This window comes from Vigna umbellata, chromosome 1, assembly GCF_029865625.1.
Source record: "Vigna umbellata cultivar VRB3 chromosome 1, Vumbellata_1.0, whole genome shotgun sequence".
NCBI lineage: Eukaryota > Viridiplantae > Streptophyta > Magnoliopsida > Fabales > Fabaceae > Vigna > Vigna umbellata.
The window spans coordinates 61,463,940-61,483,512 of record NC_142165.1 but is presented as its reverse complement, the minus strand read 5'-3'; positions in this window follow the sequence as shown (position 1 = coordinate 61,483,512).

Here is a 19,573-nt window from a genome sequence, read left to right as displayed (position 1 = left end):
CAAACACACACTAGTACTAGTACATTAAGAGGATATGACACCGGTTACTTTTGGTTATAGGCACCGGTTCTACAACCGAAGTATATACCAGCGAGGTAAAAAGAGGTAGGTTTTATGCTTCGGTTGTGAACTGAGTTAAAAAGATAGGATTTATGCCTCGGTTTTTGAATAACCGAGACAGTAACATGTTTGTTTTCTGATTCTACAGCCTCGGTTAGAACCTAAACCGAGGTAGTAGGATTTTTTTTTTCAGGTTTTAATTTCAAACTCCAGAACCCCAAACTGAAAAAAAGCCAGAGATGAAACTCAAAGATGAAACTCAGAGATGAAACTCAGAGATAAAACACAGAGATGAAACAACAAATTACATACTCAGATGAAACAACAAATTACATACTCAGATTCAGATGAAACTGCAATGTTACGTACTCAGATGAAACAGCAATATTACAAGACACAATATTACAACATCCAATGTCAAAATTCTCTCTACAGAAGCAACAAAATTACATACTCAGAAGCAATATTACAACAACAGAAGAAAATCAGAGATGAAACAGGAAAGCACGAGAAGCCAAATTTCTTCCTCTTCGTACATGGTGAAACAGAAAGCCAAGTTTCTCTATTCTACCGTGTGAGCTTTTGCTCCTCCAAACCCCAACCGCCGCAGCCCCGCCATCCCTCCACCTCTGCAAACGGCTTCTATCCCGCATGCCTCTGCAAACTCCTCGTCCTCCTCGACCCCAACAACAACAACAGCCTCGCACTGCTCGCAAACCTCCATCCACTACCGCCGTCGCCACCCTTAAAGCCCTCTTCCGCCCTAGAAACCCTAGAAGAAAAAGGAAACTTATTATGGACCGATTGATCGATGTAAATCAAAATTTAATCGGTGGAAAAAGTTTCTAACGGTGAAAACAAGCTTTTAATCGGTGGAATCGAAGGGAAATGGTGAAAAGGAGAAGAAACCCTAACGGAGGGTTTAGATCTATGAATATTTCGGTGGAAAATGAAGGATAGAAGAAATGGAGATGATTATGTGAGTGTAGAAGGCTTACTGTGACGATGAAAGGCTTGCAATGAGGAGATCCCTCTCTCGAGCACCGTGGAACGGCAGCGGCCGACGGCGTGGTTGAATGGCGGCTTGCGGCAAGGGATGAACGCGGCTTGCGGCAAGGGTTGAACGGCGGCTTGCGGCGTGCCCTGATGTTGGGGTTTGGTGGAGAAGAGAAATTGGAGGCGAGAGGGCGAGAGGGCAGAGGGCGAGAGGGCGAGAGGGCAGAGGGCAGAGGGGGAGAGGGTGAGAGGGCAAGAGGGCAGAGGGCAGAGGGCGAGAGGGCGAGAGGGCGAGAGGGCGAGAGGGCGAGAGGGCAGAGGGCGAGAGTGCGAGATGGCAGAGGGCGAGAGTGCGAGATGGCAGAGGGCGAGAGTAGAGGGTTTACCTATTTTGTGGTAGAGGTGTAGAGGTGGCAGTGTGTTTATGCTTCGGTTCTGAGAGAGACCGAAGCAGTATACCTATGTTCAGGCGTGTTAGGTGTGGTCAGTGGGAGAGTAGAGGGTTTATGCTTCGGTTTTCGGAGTAACCGAAATAGTAGACGTGGTTTTAGGCACCGGTTTTGAGAGCAGCGAGGTGATATCACCGTTATGCTTCGGGTGATCATGAAACCGAGGCATATAAATTGAACTTATTTTCAATTTTGCCATCGCGTTTTATTAGGCACCGGTTTGTTATAAAACGAAGTATAAGGTGCGATTTTAAAAGCAAATATTCTACTAGTGACACTCACAAATGAAAGTATAAAATTTAAATAAAACTACATAAGTATAAATTTTAACAAAAGTTACAAATCTTTTATATATATATATATATATATATATATATATATATAATATTAGTTTGAGTGAAAAAGAGTGTGGTCTAGGTAATATGGAAAGACTAAATTGTTGATAGGTGAATATAACTCAAGAAAGATCTACTTATAAAAGATTTTCTTACACTCAAGTTAGTAATAAGAGCATAGGAAATATGAGTATAAAAAAATATATGAGATTGAGAATAAGTACTATATCTCCTAATATGTCATATTTATAGCTAGAGTTAGATCATTGAGATAATTAATTGCTAACATCATTGATTGGTAGATTATTCCTTAGTAATATCATTTATTATTATCATATTACCTCCATTTAATTTATTATTTCCATATATGTATATCAATAATTGTATTTAATGAGATTAATGGATTATCGTGCTCATAATTGTATTTAATAAGGTGTAATATATTGTGATATACCATAGTTGCATTTATTATGTGAATAATTTCTACACAAGAGAATAATTATATTGATTTAATATTATTTTTCAACTTACATGAAGGGAAAGTACCTAAGTGTCCCAAGCTTAGAGCTTTACAAGGTGATAAAATATGCTTGTAAGTTCGGTTCATTATAATCGAGTTGGATACATTTATAACTTTTAGTTTTCTACATCAGTGGGTGCTGAATATTTTTCTACCTCGGCAAGTAGAATTGATTTTGCTACCTTGGAGATTAGTGATACTTGGCCATTAGACGTACAATGTGTGATTCTCGTCTTAGTATGCTACCCGACGGTTTGTATACGAGTCAAACCTTGGTGGACAGAAAGTGTTACCTTAGTAGGTAGTACATAAATTATACACTAGACTCTAATTTTGTGCTACCACGATAGTTAATATGTTGTGTTACCTTGACAAGTAAGGCATAAGTTATACCTTTATGGGTTTAATTATATGTTAACTTGACGGGTAGTGCATTGTGCTACCTTGAAGGGGAACTGCACAAGTTATACCTCTATGGGTTTTAATTTTATGCTACCTTAGTAGGTAATGTATTATGCTACCTCGATGGATAGTGCACATGTACCTTTGTGAGTTGTAATTTTATGCTACCTAAGGGTAGTACACATGTACCTTAGTGGATTGTACTTTTGCGCTACCTCGGCAAGTATTATACATGTACTGTTGTGGATTGTAATTATGTTACCTCGATGAGTAGTGCACATGCACCTTTATGGGCTGTAATTGTGCTACTACTTGTAATTGTGCTACAACAACAGTTAGTGCACTATTACACCTTTTTCGGTTGTACCTTGGCATGTAAAGCACTATTATACCTCTATGGGTTGTAATTATGCTATCTCAATGGATAATGCAAATATTATACCTTTCTCAGTTGTAATTATGCTACCTTAGTGGGTAGTGCACATGTACCTCTATGGGTTGTAATTTTGCTAGCTCGATCGGTATTACATAAGTACCTTTGTGGGTTCTATTTATGCTACCTCAGCAAGTAGTACATTGTTATACCTTTATAGGTTGTAATTATGATACTCTATAGGGGTGCACATGTACCTTTGTGGGTTATAATTATGCTACCTTGACAGGTAGTGCACATGCACCTCTATAGGTTGTGATTTTGCTACCTCGACTAGTAGTACATTTTTTCTTGTGCTACATTGAAAGGTAGTGCATTAGTTATTGTCCTATGTTAGTGGGTAGCACAACAATTATTATGTTACCTTGGTGGGAGGAACACTTATTATGCTACCGCGATAGGTGGTGCACCTGTTATCATGTTATATCGATAGGTAATGCACCAACTATTATGCTACCTTAGTGGGTTATGCGACTGTATGACTTCATATGAATGAACTACATCTTTGAACTTGGCCTCAGAAGTCTTTCCACTATTCTGGTTCTGATAAGGATGATACTGCATTGTCTTGGTTCTTAATGTTCTTTACATGTAGATAAACTTTTATAAAATGAAACTAAGACCAAACAAGTAATATGCGTAACAAAATAAGAAATTTATATTCAAATCTTAAAAGCCAAGGTAAAAAGATATGAACGTTGAGTATATTCCTATTTATGAACTAAATGTTGTAGAAAGTGTTATACTAGAGTTTGTAGTTAATTTTGGCCTATCATACATACAATTTTTAGTTTGAATATGTGATACAAACTTGTTTATTCGATGGAGATTTACAAAGGTATTTTGGAAACATGTCGTAGGGTTCTGCTAGATCAATATTCCTCATTTGAACAAAAATAGATTAATATCTCTATGAAAATTAAGGTAACCTTGTAAGTTTTCTTGAACATAAATGGTAACAAATTTATTTTTCACATGATTGATGGATACAATTCTATTATTGATTTATTGCCAAGCATAAAAAAGGAAAATTTAATCATTCTAGACAAATAGTCTTAGGACATTGATGATAACATGTGTAGATTCTTTTGATGACATACACACCATAAAACATGCATATGAGCCAATTTCAAGTTAGTAGTATTAATGAATCCAAAATTTATGTTAATCCTTACTAAACATATACCCCCAATTCATGATAAACTTAATATTACCATACCACTTTATAATATTAACTAAAAAGATAATGACACACATTTAGTTGGGGAGTGTGTGTGTGTGCAAACTTAATATTACCATAGCATTTTATAATCTTGACTAAAAAAATAATGACACTAAGAAATTTAATTGGGGAGACCATACCACTTTATAATTTTGACTAAACAGATAATGACACTAAGAAATTTAATTAGGGAGACCATACCAGTTTATAATCTTGACTAAATAGATAATGACACTAAGACATTTAATTGGGGTGTGTGTGTACACACACAATTATTTATAAAAAAAATCTTAAAGATGAAGCCTTTATAGATAATTATTCTAGATACACCACAATTTACTTAATCAAACATAAAGATGAAGCCTTTGATGTGTTCTTAACCTATAAAGCAGAAGTAGAAAATCAATTGAATAAGAAAATTAAGAGGATTAGATTAGATAGAGGTGGTGAGTATGTATTGTTTAATGAATTTTGTGTTAAAGAAGGTATTATTCATGAAGTAACCCCACCATATTCACCTGAGTCTAATTGAGTAGTTGAGAGAAAGAATATAACTCTTAAGGAAATGATGAATGTTATGCTTATTAGTTCCAGTGCACCTGATAAACTTTGGGGAGAAGCCCTGCTTACTGCATGTTTTTTACAAAATTGAATACCCCATAAGAAAACTGGGAAAACTCCTTATGAGTTGTGGAAAGGCTACCAACCTAACCATAAATACCTAAGAGTGTGGAGGTGTCTAGTTAAGGTGATGTTACATGATCATAATAAAAGGAAATAAGGCTCTAAAACCTCTGATATTGCATGTTCTTAGGCTATATTGAACATAGTGTTGCCTATTGGTTTCTAGTTGTTAAAAGTAACATACTTGAGAGAAATTCTATAATGGAGACGAAAAATGCTGAGGTTTTTGAACATGTGTTTCCCTTAAAGGTTAATGAGATGTCTCAACCTCTTTATGAAAATAATAATAGTGATACGATGAATGAGGATTTGAGAAGAAGTAAAAGATAGAGAAAGGAAACATCCTTTAGAGATGTGGGGGATTGTTATAATATATTAATTATTGCAAAAGAATGCTACGTTTGTAACGTTCTCTACCATGTTCAAAAATTTTATGGCTGCAACGTCACAATTTTTATTAAGCAATGTTCAAATTTTTTTAAAGTTGCAACGATTATTTTCCTTTGTTGCAAGGTGCATTATATGTTCTATAAATAGAACAATTATTTTCATTCCAAAACATATCAAAACCATTTCTCTCATCCTCTCATTTTCTCATTCTATCTTCTCTCTTTCCTTCTAAGAAAATCCTAGTTTATTTTATACTCTTTTTATCGATCCTTGCTAGTTTTGAGATCCTAAAAAATTTCTGGGAAGTTCTTATTGTATCTTGGGGGACTTGCGCAATAAACCGTGGATAAATCCTTAAGGACAGTGAAACTACATGCCTCAGGAAATATTGGTTTGTCACCTTTTCTACAACAGAAATACCATGTAGACCACACATGGATCTATGTGTCAAAACATATTCAAGAAATAATATATCATTTAACGCCTTTCAGATTACCTATATTAAGTATGTTCAGACACTAACACCTCATCTAATCCAAGACTTGAATTTTCAAGTGAACTTAAGAGAAATGAATCACGGTAAGTTTATTACAACTTATGCCACGCAACTACCTATGTCGCGGTGTGTAAGAACTCTCCATTCAACTTCTCACCACCCGATATCTTCGTCTATCTAACTTAGATCATCAGTAAAGGAAATATATCTCTATTACAACATAGATGTCAATACTTAATATATAAAGCAGACAACATTCACATATCGTTTGAGATATGTAGCCATAAATTCATATAAACTTCTTCATTCTTAATAATCATTTCCATATAACAAAATCCACTAAAACAAAATCATAAATCAATAAAATATACAAACCAATATTCATTTTACATTTATAATAAATATTCTGAAATAATTGGAAAATAATAGAAAGGGAGACTTAATAGTGTTGGGGAAATTTTTTTGGCAAAAGGTCGTTTAACAACTTTGTTAAGGATTAAACGGTTTACACCAGTTGTGAGACGCTTGATTTGTAAATATTTAAACCACATGTTCAAGGATAAAATGTTTCTCAAGCGTTTTATAAATGATTATGTTAATAAGCAACTAGAGATTTTATTAGTAAAATGTTTTACAAGGATGAAGTAATAAACACACATTTATTTTATACTTGTTTACTCAACTGAGCTACATAAGGTTCTACTCTAAGACCTTTTAGAGGGTTTCACTATAATCTTCAACAAGATTAGAACTGAGTATTAGTACCACTCCTAGTTACATATTTAGTCAATCCTAGTAATACTTGTTACACTCACTAGAACCGAGTTTCACCCACTCCTGGTTGGGTAGTATTCTTCACCACTCCTAGTATCCCTAGACAATATTGGTATCTTTCTGATACGTTTCCTAGTTGAGTTTCACTCACTCTTAGTTTCCATTAGACAATCTCGGAATCAACCTGATATGTTGCCTAGTAATCGTTTAACTCAACCAAGTTAATCAACAAGTCTTTGAATTCTCTTTGGAACGTGCAATCAATCAAATTGCTTACAAGTCTCAAATGATTACCCTCATAGAGAGGATGTGTTTACAATACAATTCAATCTAATAGACTTTGTAGAATTTTTTCTGTACTTACAAATGTAAGCTTATAATTCAACAAATCTTGAGAATATGTTCTTTCACTAGTATAAGTTTTTCTTTTCAGATATTCTTTCTGTTGTTCGCGCATCTATTCTCTTGATTTTCTCCTCAACAATCTTCAATTTATAGGCTTCATTAGAAAATATCCATTAGATAGTGCTTGCTTTTTAAATAGCCTTTTCGTAGGTAGTAGTCATAGGTTGAAGTCAACATGTTAGAGCAGACATGTTTTTTCAGTACTTTATCAAAAGTAAGCTATACAAACTTTTCAGGTGACTTTTGATGGTGAGAACATTCTGAGAATGTCTTCTTTGTCTCTAACGTCCACTTCTGACTGGTATATGATAAAGCAGGTGGATACTTGACATAGGCATGTTCAAAAAGTAGAGTAGATATGCATGTAGGCAGATATGTCCTTTTTTTTTATCACTTTTTGTTGTTTTGAGACAGTGTACATTTAATGTTCTTTAATGTGTGCTCAAAACAACTATTTTCTTTTCAAGTTTTCTATAGTTCAAACAAGATTTTATCGTTTAAGCATTTTTTAAGAGATACTAAGTAATTCATAAAGGTTTCATTTTGTTGGATGAAATTACCTTTTGGTACAAGGTATCGTTTAGCCTTTAGGAGGTGTTTAGTAACAATGCATCTTTTATTGTTCTCTGTTAAGTTCAAGATCACGTTTTAGCAAAATGTCGTTCAACACATGTTTTTGGAACCTTATTTATAGCTTTCAGCACGTTTACCAAAAACATCATTTTTCACATTATTTTGCAAGACACAATGATAGCTCATTTAACATTATTTAGCAATGTATAACAAGTGCATGTTTAGCAAAATTCTCATACAACAAATTGACAAGCTTACTGAAGTATCATTTGAAAGTGCGTTTACTAATATATCAGTGTGTTTACTAACACTTTCCTCTAACCATTCAAATTTGACAATGCTTTTTCATAAGAAGCGTTTTCATTCAACGATATTGTTTTCACAAAGTTAATACTTTATCAAATGTGCATTGTATTTCTTTTTGTTTGTTAAACTTCAAAACACAAAGACGTTAAACGGTTTAGCCTTATAGACAATCTTGTCTTAACATATTCAAATACAACCCATTAAATGATCAAACGAAGAAAAAGGAAAAGAAAGTAAAATAATTTTTTTAGCTTGAGAAAAAAATATTGTATTGGACAAAATGATGCTCGCTTAAGTGAAAATATGCTTGCTTGAATGAATTTTTCTTGATTGAGTGAATTTTAGGTAGATATAGGAGCTGAGTTACAATGTTGTCTTTGCTTGAACGAAAATAGGTCAATAGTAAGGTTATTTTCATATTTATCTTTACATGAGAAAATATCTTCTCACTTGACCAAAAAATTTAGTGAACATACGATAAAGAATGTTTGAGTCTCTATTTTATTTTTTTTCTTGAGTGGAAATCCCCCTCTTGAGTGAAAATTAGAAAAACCAACCTCAATAGTAGAATCAATTAGTTTTGGAAGATATTTTTAAATGCATCTTAGAACATACAACTCCTAAACAATTCAAATGATCAATATAAACCAGGATTTGCTCAAACATCATTATTTACTCCTTTAAATCAATTTTAGTCCCTGAACTTATAGTAAGTATCTTTGTACTCTTATCAAATTCGTAATCTATAATAACATGCTTATATAAATTTACTCTACTTAGATCTATACTATATTCAAAACTCCATTCAAGAAAACTCCATACTTAATATGCTTATTCTAGCCACTAGATCAACTCATTAGTAACAACCATTTATCAAACCAAATGTAATAATGCTTAATGTAAGACCCTAGGAAAATGTAGTAATTAGGGAATAATGTGGTTATGAGACTTGGACATTATTATTGGTAATTGTTGTTTGATTATTTGATGTTTTCTACAATTATAATTATTATGTTATTATTTAATGTTATTATTGATTAAGTATAACACATAGTTGGTATGTTGTTATCATGATGATTTTTGTGGTGTGTTGTTACCAATATGATGTGTTGGATTGATGGTAGAAGAGTGATTTGAGATTTAATAGGTGTGGGCCAAATTTTAGAAAGAAAGAGAGTTAAAGTAAACTTTTGGGTTTAATTTGTATTTTAAGGCCCAAGGGCAAAAGAGTCTTATACCCTCATTAAGTGGTGTGGACATTAAGTTAGGCGGATGTAGAAAGAAAATGAATAAAAATAAAATCTGAAACGAAATCGAAGGATTATGTGAATCTTTGCGATATTTGGTGGTTGTTGATATTTTAAATATTAGATAAAATAAAATAAGAAAGTAAATCTTGGTGGTTTTATAGATTAAATGAGAGATATTATTTTAATTAAAAAGATAGAGATATAATAGAAAAGGATAAAAAAAGAAAAGAGTAAAAGGGGGTTGCATATTGCTACCTTAAAATCCAAAATCGAAAATTTGAGAGTTAAGGGAGAGAAGAGACGTTTCTAGGAGAGAAGAGGAAGAGCTACAGAAAACCTAGTGCAAGGAAGGACTCGTTGTATTTTTGAAGTTAGATCAAGCCCTAGGATTGGCCAAGGTATGGGAAGCTTACCTTTGTTTGTTAATTATTGTATGATATATGTGTTCTTGGTTATTTGATTAATAATACTTGTGATATATGTTTATATGATTATGATTATGGTTGTATGTTGCTCTTGTTGGGTAAGGGTTTATGTATGCATGGGCATAGGCTTTATGTAATATTTGTGTTGGGTTTTCCCTATGAATGTATGTATGGTTGTTGGGTTATCTCAACAAAGGGTTTTATGTTAAGGGAGAATAAAGTTATGATTTATGGGGGTTTCCATGCAAATATATAAGTTGTAAGTATTGGGTTAAAGGAAAGAAAAGAAGTCATTCCCGCATATCACAAAACCTGCACTGGTGTTTTCGTCCTTGCGAAGTCGTTCACCGTTGGATCGGGCTGATGTTTGGATAGTGGGTTACAGACATATGGTTCTTCATTTTGACCGTTCGGATCCTCAATTGGACGTCGACGTTGGGAGAAACAGCCTAAACGAAAAGAGTAAAGTATTTCTGCATATCACAAAACCTACACTGGTGTTTTCGTCATTGCGAAGTTGTTCACCGTTGGATCGGGCTGAATTTTGGATAGTAGGTTCCAAACATATGGTTCTTCATTCTGATCGTTGGATTATCAATCGTTGTTTTAGTTTGGGAGAAAACAGTCTCGCATCAACAACTATATTTTTGAGAAGTTGTAGAACGTGACGAGAATTAGAGACTGAGTTTTGGAATTCTGTTTAAAGTCAAGTTTGATTTGTGGATGAGATTGGAGCATGTGTGAGTGTTAGGATGTACCTTAGTATGTGATTGACGAGCATGAGAATGGGATAAAGTCTACTTGTTATGCCTAGTAAATCTTGGTGCTATCTGCGAATAAGTGCTTCCTTTTGCCTTGTGTGCATTGGAGGTTATTCGGGTATTAAGCCTTCCTTGTTTGGGGTGAAGGTGTCTTCCTTGTCCTTGTGTGGCAAGATTACATGTTCCTTGCTAGATTGCGGGACTACTCGAATGTATCTGTATGGGGAATCTATAGTCGGTGAGGTAGGGTACAAGAATGTGATTGAATCTTTCCATCATGGTGTCTATGGTATGGTGATGCTCATGGTGTTTTCATGATTGAGATAGTCATGATGGTGGTGTATCTATGATGGTGATCATGGTGGTTGAGATGCTTCAAGTGATGCTATGTGATAGTAATGTTACTATAAGAGTATAGTAAGTAGTTAGCATAGGTACAAAGCAGTGGATAGACCAAGAGTCTATGGGTGAGATGTTAGTGATTACATCAAGGGTTGGAGATCGAGGATTGAGTAATTTGTTTGACTGATTTGTTATGTTAGAGGATTAAGAATCATATTGTTATTACTATTATGTATGGGGTGTTTGATTATTGTTGATTTAATCAATATGTTTATATCATGTTATTATGATTGTTTTATCGGTAGCTTACCCATACATGTTTATGTGTGTACATGTGAATGCAATGATCGTAAAATGTGTGATGTTATACGTGAGCAGATGATGTTGCAGATGGTGCTGAGGCATGATAGATTTGAGAGATGACAGGGACAAACTTGAGATTTTATTTATAGTTATTACTTTTGAACTTGAGACAATGTAATTGAAGTCATTTTATTTCCTTGGTTATTCTCATTGGACAAATGCTTTGGAACTATTATGTTTTATGCATGTTTAAATGTTAAGTTGTGAAAAATACGTTTCCGCATTATGTTAAAGTTTGAAAGTTTTACCGATTTTTGAATAACCCATGACACCTTGGAATTTGAGATTTTACACTTAAGCTTAAGCATTCAAACAAATTTTCAATCAATCACAATATCTGCATAGAAACCAAAATCTAGTGATCAAGTAATCTTCGTACCATTCTATAAAAATCATAAATCACTGTAATGTTTATCCTAAATATAACAATTTCATTACATGACAAAACTAATTAAGAAGATTTTTTTCACCAAACCTTACCAAACTAAAAATATTGATGAGAAAATCATAAGAAAAATAAAAAAAATGAAGAATTATATATTAAATAGAAAATCATTTTATTTATAAATATAATCAAATAGGAATGTTTTCTTATTCATCAACTACTACTTTTAATTGTAATGGGATCTTGAAGAGATGAGGATTGAAAACAGAAAACTTAGAACGAAGTGAGAGGTGAGAAAGGAAATGGTGGAAAAAGGAGAGGAAAATAAGAGGAGTGAGAGGGGATGGGATTTAAATGACATTTAACCATGATAAACTCCTTTTTAGAATGAGAAAAAGAAGGAAGTTAACATGAGTTCAACTAAGGAAAAAACAAGTAGATTATTGGATTAGAGATGAGAAAATAAAACAATAATCATACTAACTTGTTAACCTAACAAAAATCAAACAATAAAATGTTTAAAAAATAAAAAATATTATAAACACTCCACATGTTACATTATAAATAGAAACTCAATTCAAAGTATATTAATTTTATTACGTAGATAAAACTTTATTAAGCATAAAAGAAATAAATTAAAACAAAGATCAAAATCTCATTATTTATTTCAAACCGACAGTGTGTATATGAGATTGTCCTGTTTATTTTTATTATGTATTCGGAATAGGCATTTTTGGCATATGTATCCATTTTCATGAATTGAATGGTAGATGAGTGCATGTACGATCACTTTCAGCGAAGAATATGATTTGTGTCTATTTGGATGCATTGTTGCTGCCACGAGTTGTTGCAATAAGTCGATCGGGTCACTCTCAATTCAATTCAATTCTAACTCTTTATCATTCAACTACTTTTATCATCGAAATTCCATGTTTCATGGATTTCAGGATAACCATCTAATATTAGTAAAATCCTATCAATAAAATAAATGAAAAATATGTTTTTATTTCTTTTTATCAAATTTCTTCGTAAATGTTTCTAAAATAAAAATAAATTCATTTTTAAAATAAAATTAAACTATCTGCAAGCTAAATTTTTATAAAATACATATACATTTATAAAGTAATACTGGCCTCAAAAAAATCATTTATTTTTCTCTTCAGAATGCGTTCGTAAAAAAAGTTATCTATTTAAAACGCTAAGTATTCTTTTGTTATAAAATATTTTAAGAGAAAAAGTATTGTCTCTTTATAATAAGATAGGAAAATCTTTCAAATTGAAAAAAAAAAGTTAGATTTAATTTTGTCTCGTTCCAAAAATATTAATCAAACTTCCAACCTACAACTTACTCTTTAGATAATATTATAACCAAAATATCATAGCATAAGTATACGCAAGAATTTTGCCAATATTATTTGAATGTTATCGATCAATATGTATATTACTGTATAAAAAAACAAATCATCGGGTGTCTTATTTAATCTTTTGATTTGAAATATTACAAATATCAATCAAATATTGAAATTAAAATAATTATAAAACATACTCAAATTCTTGTAACGGTTATTTATACTTCTTATTGTATTTTTAAAATAATGATAAAAAAAATTCTGATTCCCGAACACGTGATAGCCATCAAAACAGAGTAATAATTGTAGAATTTATTCTTCATGTCCCTACCTCTCTGTGTAAATAAAACAATTTTATTGATTGTGTTTTCATAACTTGTTTTATACTCGTCGGAGTATAGTATAGAAATGAGAGTATGAATTCGGCTGTCAATTTTCTCTTGCTCAACTCCATTATCTTGATATTGAAACGAGAGATAGAAAATTATATTGAATGTATTGTTTAAATATAAGTAGTGTATAATTAAGATCTTAGGATAATATAGACAAATATTTTCCTAAATAGGATGCTGATGAATAATTCTAGTAATTATTGTAATATTATATCATAAAAGAAAATTAATAGTGTGAATCACCAAAATCAAGAGTTATAAATGATAACATATTTGACAAAATATTTGATTCAATCTAACTCTCTCTCAAACTGGTGGTGATATGGTCATGCCAAGTTTATCTCTTAGCAAGTTGAATCTTGTATGAATGGGAGATTCAATCAAATAGTCTGCAATTTGATTAGTAGTAGGAACATATGTTATAGTTACTTCATTTTGTAAGACTTGATCACGTATGTAGTGCACATCTATCTCAATGTGTTTATCTTAAAAATAAAGAAGCTTGTTTCTCAACATCAAGAGGGAGAGGGGTGAATTGGTGATTTATAAAAACACGCACTTTTCAAATCTTTTTGCAGAATTAGAATGATCATTAAAACATTCTTGCAATGTAAGTAAAGTGCGTATGCAATGAAATGTAAAGAGATAGAGAAAAAAGATCAAACACAATTTTTATCCTGGTTCGGCATCAATGCCTACATCCAGCCACCCTTCAAATCAACCTTTGATTGAAGGATATTTCACTATAATGATTGGAGAATTACAGTAAAGGTTTTACAGTGAACACACTCTCACAATGTAAACACCTTTCCCACTCAAACAATCAAATATAGAAACGAATACAACCACACGTTCTTGCTATAGAATCCCTTTAAGAATCCCCTCTCAAAGTCCAAGAGTTCATTACTCTTCTTCCTGTTACACACGAACAGGGACACAACACAATAAACAAGTACAAAAACCTTTTCTGATCATAACAAATACACCTCAACATTGCAGATAGGATTAGCCAGTCAAACTCTCAAATTTTCTCTCAAGAATCCTTCAAGTTTCTTCAAGATCTTTGCTTCTTGATTCTTGGAGCATCAATGTAATCTGTAAAACTTTCTTAGATCAAAACTGTCAGATTCGAAAATGTACAATTGATCAAGAGTTACAGAATTACAAACAATGCGTCAATTTAATGTTTCTATCATAACATATGCAAAGTAATTGATTACATTAGTGATGTAATCGGTTACATAATAAAAAAACCATATGTAACAAAATTACAACTAACTCAGCTCTTAGTGCACAATTAATGTAATCGATTCTCATTTAATGCTAGTCAAACATATTTAAAAAAATGACAGTTAAATCATTTTTGACTAAGTTGAAAACAATTTTCAAAAGAAAAGAGACTTCATTGGTTACACAAAATGTGTAATCAATTAAGCTTAACACTTAAACAGATTTTGAAATTTTTTTCTTTTCAAAAACTCATCACAACGCATTTGAAAATGATATTTGCAAAGACACAAGTTTTAATCGATTCACCAACAAATGTAATCGATTCAAACTTGTTGTTTTGCCATAGTTCAAATATTAAGCTTTTGTGCTTTTGGTTTTCATCACTTAGAAACATATAATGTGCATACAAAGATATAATCCCAACATAATCACAGTAGTATGCAGAAACAACAGTATTGTTAAAAATGACGAGCTTTGTTTCTCAACGCCAAGAGGGAGGTGAATTGGTGTTTTCTAAAAATACTCGTTTTTCAAATCCTTTTCACAAATAAGATGAATCTTTAAACCTTTCTTGAACAACAAGCAATGTGTATGCAATATAAAAATATGCGTATTCGAATGATGACAGTATGTAATCAATTAACATAGAAAGATAAGGAGAAGAAAAATCAAACTCTGAGTGGTTCGGCTCAATGCCTACATCTAGTGTCCTTTCAATCAACCTGAGATTGAAAGCCAATTTTCACTATAGAGATTTGAGTTTTTACAACAAGGGCTTTACAATGACCACACTATCAAAATGTAAATCACCTCTTTGACTCACTAATCTAATATAGCCAAATACAAAAACCCTGTAGCTAGAACAATCCTCTCCTGCAGTCACCCCTTTGAGAACCCTCTCAAAGTACAAGAACTCCTCGTTCTTCTTCCTAGCAACACGCACAAGGAAACAGCAACACACAGATTGCGAAACTTCTCTTGATCACACAGCAAACACCTCAGTTGTGTAGAAAGATCAGATTCTTCAAATCAATCGAGCTTGTCTCTCAAGAAATCTTCAAGAATAGTCCACCACTTCAATTTCTTGTTTCTTGGAGCGTTTGATCACTTCTGTAAAACTTTTCAGCCCAATCTAAATCAGATATGAAAATGTTAATCTCAATTGTCTTACTAAAATCCAATCAATGCGTCTATATATAGTTTTAGTCAATTTAGACGCAATTCAATCGATTACTCTTTTAATCCAATCGGTTACATTAAATACTTGTAACAAATTTATAACCAATTAAGCTCCTTAACTGAATACGCAATTAATGCAATCTATTTCCATTTAATGCTTAGTCAACACATGTAAAAATATGATCATTGAAACAGTTATGACAAGCATGAAACAATTTTTTCAAATCAATAACAGACTTAATTGAATACATAATTCATGTAACCGATTAAGCTTCAACGCTTACCATATTTTTGAAAACTTTTTCTTTCTAATTCACAACACAACACATTTGAAAAAGATATGTGCAAACACACATGTTTTAATCGATTCACCAATAATTGTAATCGTTTCAAAACAAGTTGTTTTGCCTCAGTTTAAAAACACAAGCTGTCTGATGACTGAATTGATTATTACACCTCTGTAATCGATTTAGTCATTCAGATATGCTTTTATGCACATGATTTCCTTATCACCAAAACATACACGGTATGCATACAAAGATATGATCACTTTACTAACACAATATGTAAAAATCAACATATTATATGTTCAACACATGTGACAATCATCACAATATGTGCATATTTTATAATAATCATAAACACATACAACATATGACATATATAACAGTACATATTCATGTGTTTTTATTATCAATGTGTTGTCATCATCAAAAACCACTATCACGAGGATTGGGTTAAGCTACCACAGTGCTTCCCCTATCAACAATCTCCCCCTTTTTTTATGATACACAACCATGATTAATAAAACCATGTTTGTACAGTTGATAATCAACAACAGTTTAAACACTTTCAACCATGCTCAATTATCTCAATCAGGTTTCAATAATCTCTCCCCCTTTAAAACCCCCAATTCAAAAGCATGTCTCTTAGTTTATAAAACAAAGCCCTTAGGTCTTGCTTCAAACCATATATGGCCTTGTACAATCTACATATATAATTCGGTTTTGTTAAATCCATGTAGCCTTCAAGTTGATGCATAAAAATGGTTTCCTTTAGATTTCCATTTAGGAAGACATTATTTATGCAAGTTGCCTAACATCCCGATTGAAACATACTACAATGGATAATATGATTTTGATGGAGCTAGACTTAACAAAAAGACTGAAAGTTTCATTAAAGTTTATGTTTGTTGTTTGCTAAAAACTTATTGCAACAAGTGTTGCCTTTTTTCTTTCAATTGAACAATCTGCTTTGTACTTGGTTTTGATGTCCCATTTTGAGTCTATGGTGTTTTCTTGACCCTTGAATAGTATTAATGTCCAAGTTTGATTAGACATTAGAACCTTGAATTATGCATCCATGACTTCTTTCCATTTTGGCTTGATTAGAGCTTCCTTGAGATTTCCTGGTTCTTTGTCATCTACATGAACCTCTCTATCAATCCTATGTATGGTTGCTTAGGCTTGTAAATATCAGCTTTGCTTCTAGTCACTATCCAATGAGTGTTGGTGGTTGATTGCTTTTGGTTTAATTAAGTGTAAGTCACCACCTCCATCACATTGAATGACTTTATTTTTTTGTTAAATTGATTTTCAACCATAGCTTTGAAAAGAATAAAGGCATATACAATTTCTAGTTTTTGCTTTAAGGTGAAAATCCATGTGAACCTACTAAAATCATCAATAAAATGGAAATAATATTTGAACCCAGATGGAGAAAAATTGGGGCACGACCCCAAACATCAATATGAATTAAACCTAAATTTTCATCAACATGTGAGGAACATATGCAATAAGATGATGTTTTTACAAAATGTGAATGAATCATTAGATCATGTTTTCACATTGCATTCCTTCAAGACCTTTTCCAAAACTTTATTGTTGGGATGTCCAAATTTCCTATACCAATTTTCTTTTAGAGACATGTAGACATAAGACTCTTTATTGTCACATAGTTAATACAAGCCATTTTTAAGTTTCCCTTTTAGAAGAGTCTTCCTTGTTAGTTTGTCCTTCACAAACCAACAATTTTCATCAAACTCAATACAAATATTGTTGTGAGGAATCAATTTTGAAATACTCATAAAAAATTTTATGACTTTTTGAACATAAAAAACACCATGTAGGTGAAGATTGTTCAATTTGCTTGATCCTGAGGCCATTACTTTCAGTCTTTCATCATTGCCAACAAATAAAGAATTTTTACCGTAATTTTCAACAAGTTCCTAAATTTTCTCACTTTGGTGAGATACATGGTTACTAACTCCACTTTCAAAATACCATTCATAATCTTGACCTTGATAATGTGAAACTATGAATCCATGGTGTAATCCTTGTTTTTCACTTTCAACAGATTGAGTTTTCCCTATTATAGAACTTATCAAATCTATAATAACATTGTATAACAGTGTAATCAATCCTTCTACATACCTGGCATATTGATTTTCACATCCTACCTCTTCCTCCGCTACCTCTCCTACTTCTGAAATTAGAGTCTTTCCAATCACCTTGGGATCGAACTCTATTCCTTCTAAACTCCTTCTTGGCAATAAAGTTTATAGAGAGATTTAGGTTAAGGCTGTAAGACCCTAGGAAGATGTGCTAATTAGGAAATAATGTGGTTATGAGACTTGAACCTTATTGTTTGTTAATTGGTGTTTGATGATTAATTATTTTCTAGAATTATAATTATTATGTTTATTATTATTATTGATTAAGTGAAATGCATGATTGATATGTTGTTTTTTTTATGATTTGCGTGGTGTGTTGTTACTAATATGATGTGTTGGATTAAGAGTAGAAGGGTGATTTAGCATTGAATAGGTGTGGGCCAAATTCTAGAAAGAAAGAGAGTTAAAATAAACTTTTGGGTTTTAATTGTCGTAACAATCGGTACCGTTATAGAGTTGCGCAGCGGAATAAATTAATAAAGTGGAAAGCGTGTTCGGTCAAACTCGTAATAAGATGGTCCGTTTTAGAAAATCAATTTTCTTAGAGAAAATTTATCAAACAGTTGATATGCGTAAAATGTAAAGAGTATACAGAGCAAGAAAATTCAACAAAGAATTTTTATCCTCGTTCATTTCAAAAGAATCTACGTCCAGTTGTTAATCACTATAAAAAGTGATTAATGTTTTCACTAAAAATCAGTTTAAATATTTACAATAGAGTGAATAAAAAGAATGATAAAAACCTTCCTTCGACGAACGAACCAGAAGGGTGCTTCCTTCGACCAACGAACCGAAAGCGGGTAATGTACACTTTCCTTCGACAAACGAACCGGAACAGCGCAGATTAAAATCTTCCTTCGACAGACGAACTGGAAGATGACCACCTTGCCAACTCGAAGAGAATCGCTCCGACTATCGACACACGAAACGCGAGCTTCTCCTATTCACGAGACCAGGAAAGGCACTTGAACTAGCTTTTTAGAACTTTCTCAGACGAACTAATTCTTAAAAAGCTCAATATTAACTTCTAAGAGTTTTGGAACTACCTTATATAACTAACTGGTCTAAGTTCGCAGAGATGAATTATAACTACCACAGATAATCGATTATTGTTAGTGATAATCAATTATTTGAGTTTGTTACAGGGTTTTTCAAAAGTGATAATCGATTATCCTGAGGAATAATCGATTATTCTAGAGACTTTGGCAGTACTCATAAGAACTAGTGATAATCGATTATTTGGAGTAATAATCGATTATTCCAAAGCAACGAGGTTTTTTAGAAGGGCTCAGGATAATCGATTATAGCTTTTAATAATCGATTAAATGCGTAGCAGTTCTAGAAATACGAATTTTTCTAAGTATTACATGTTTAAGGCTTTTCCTAATACATTTATAATC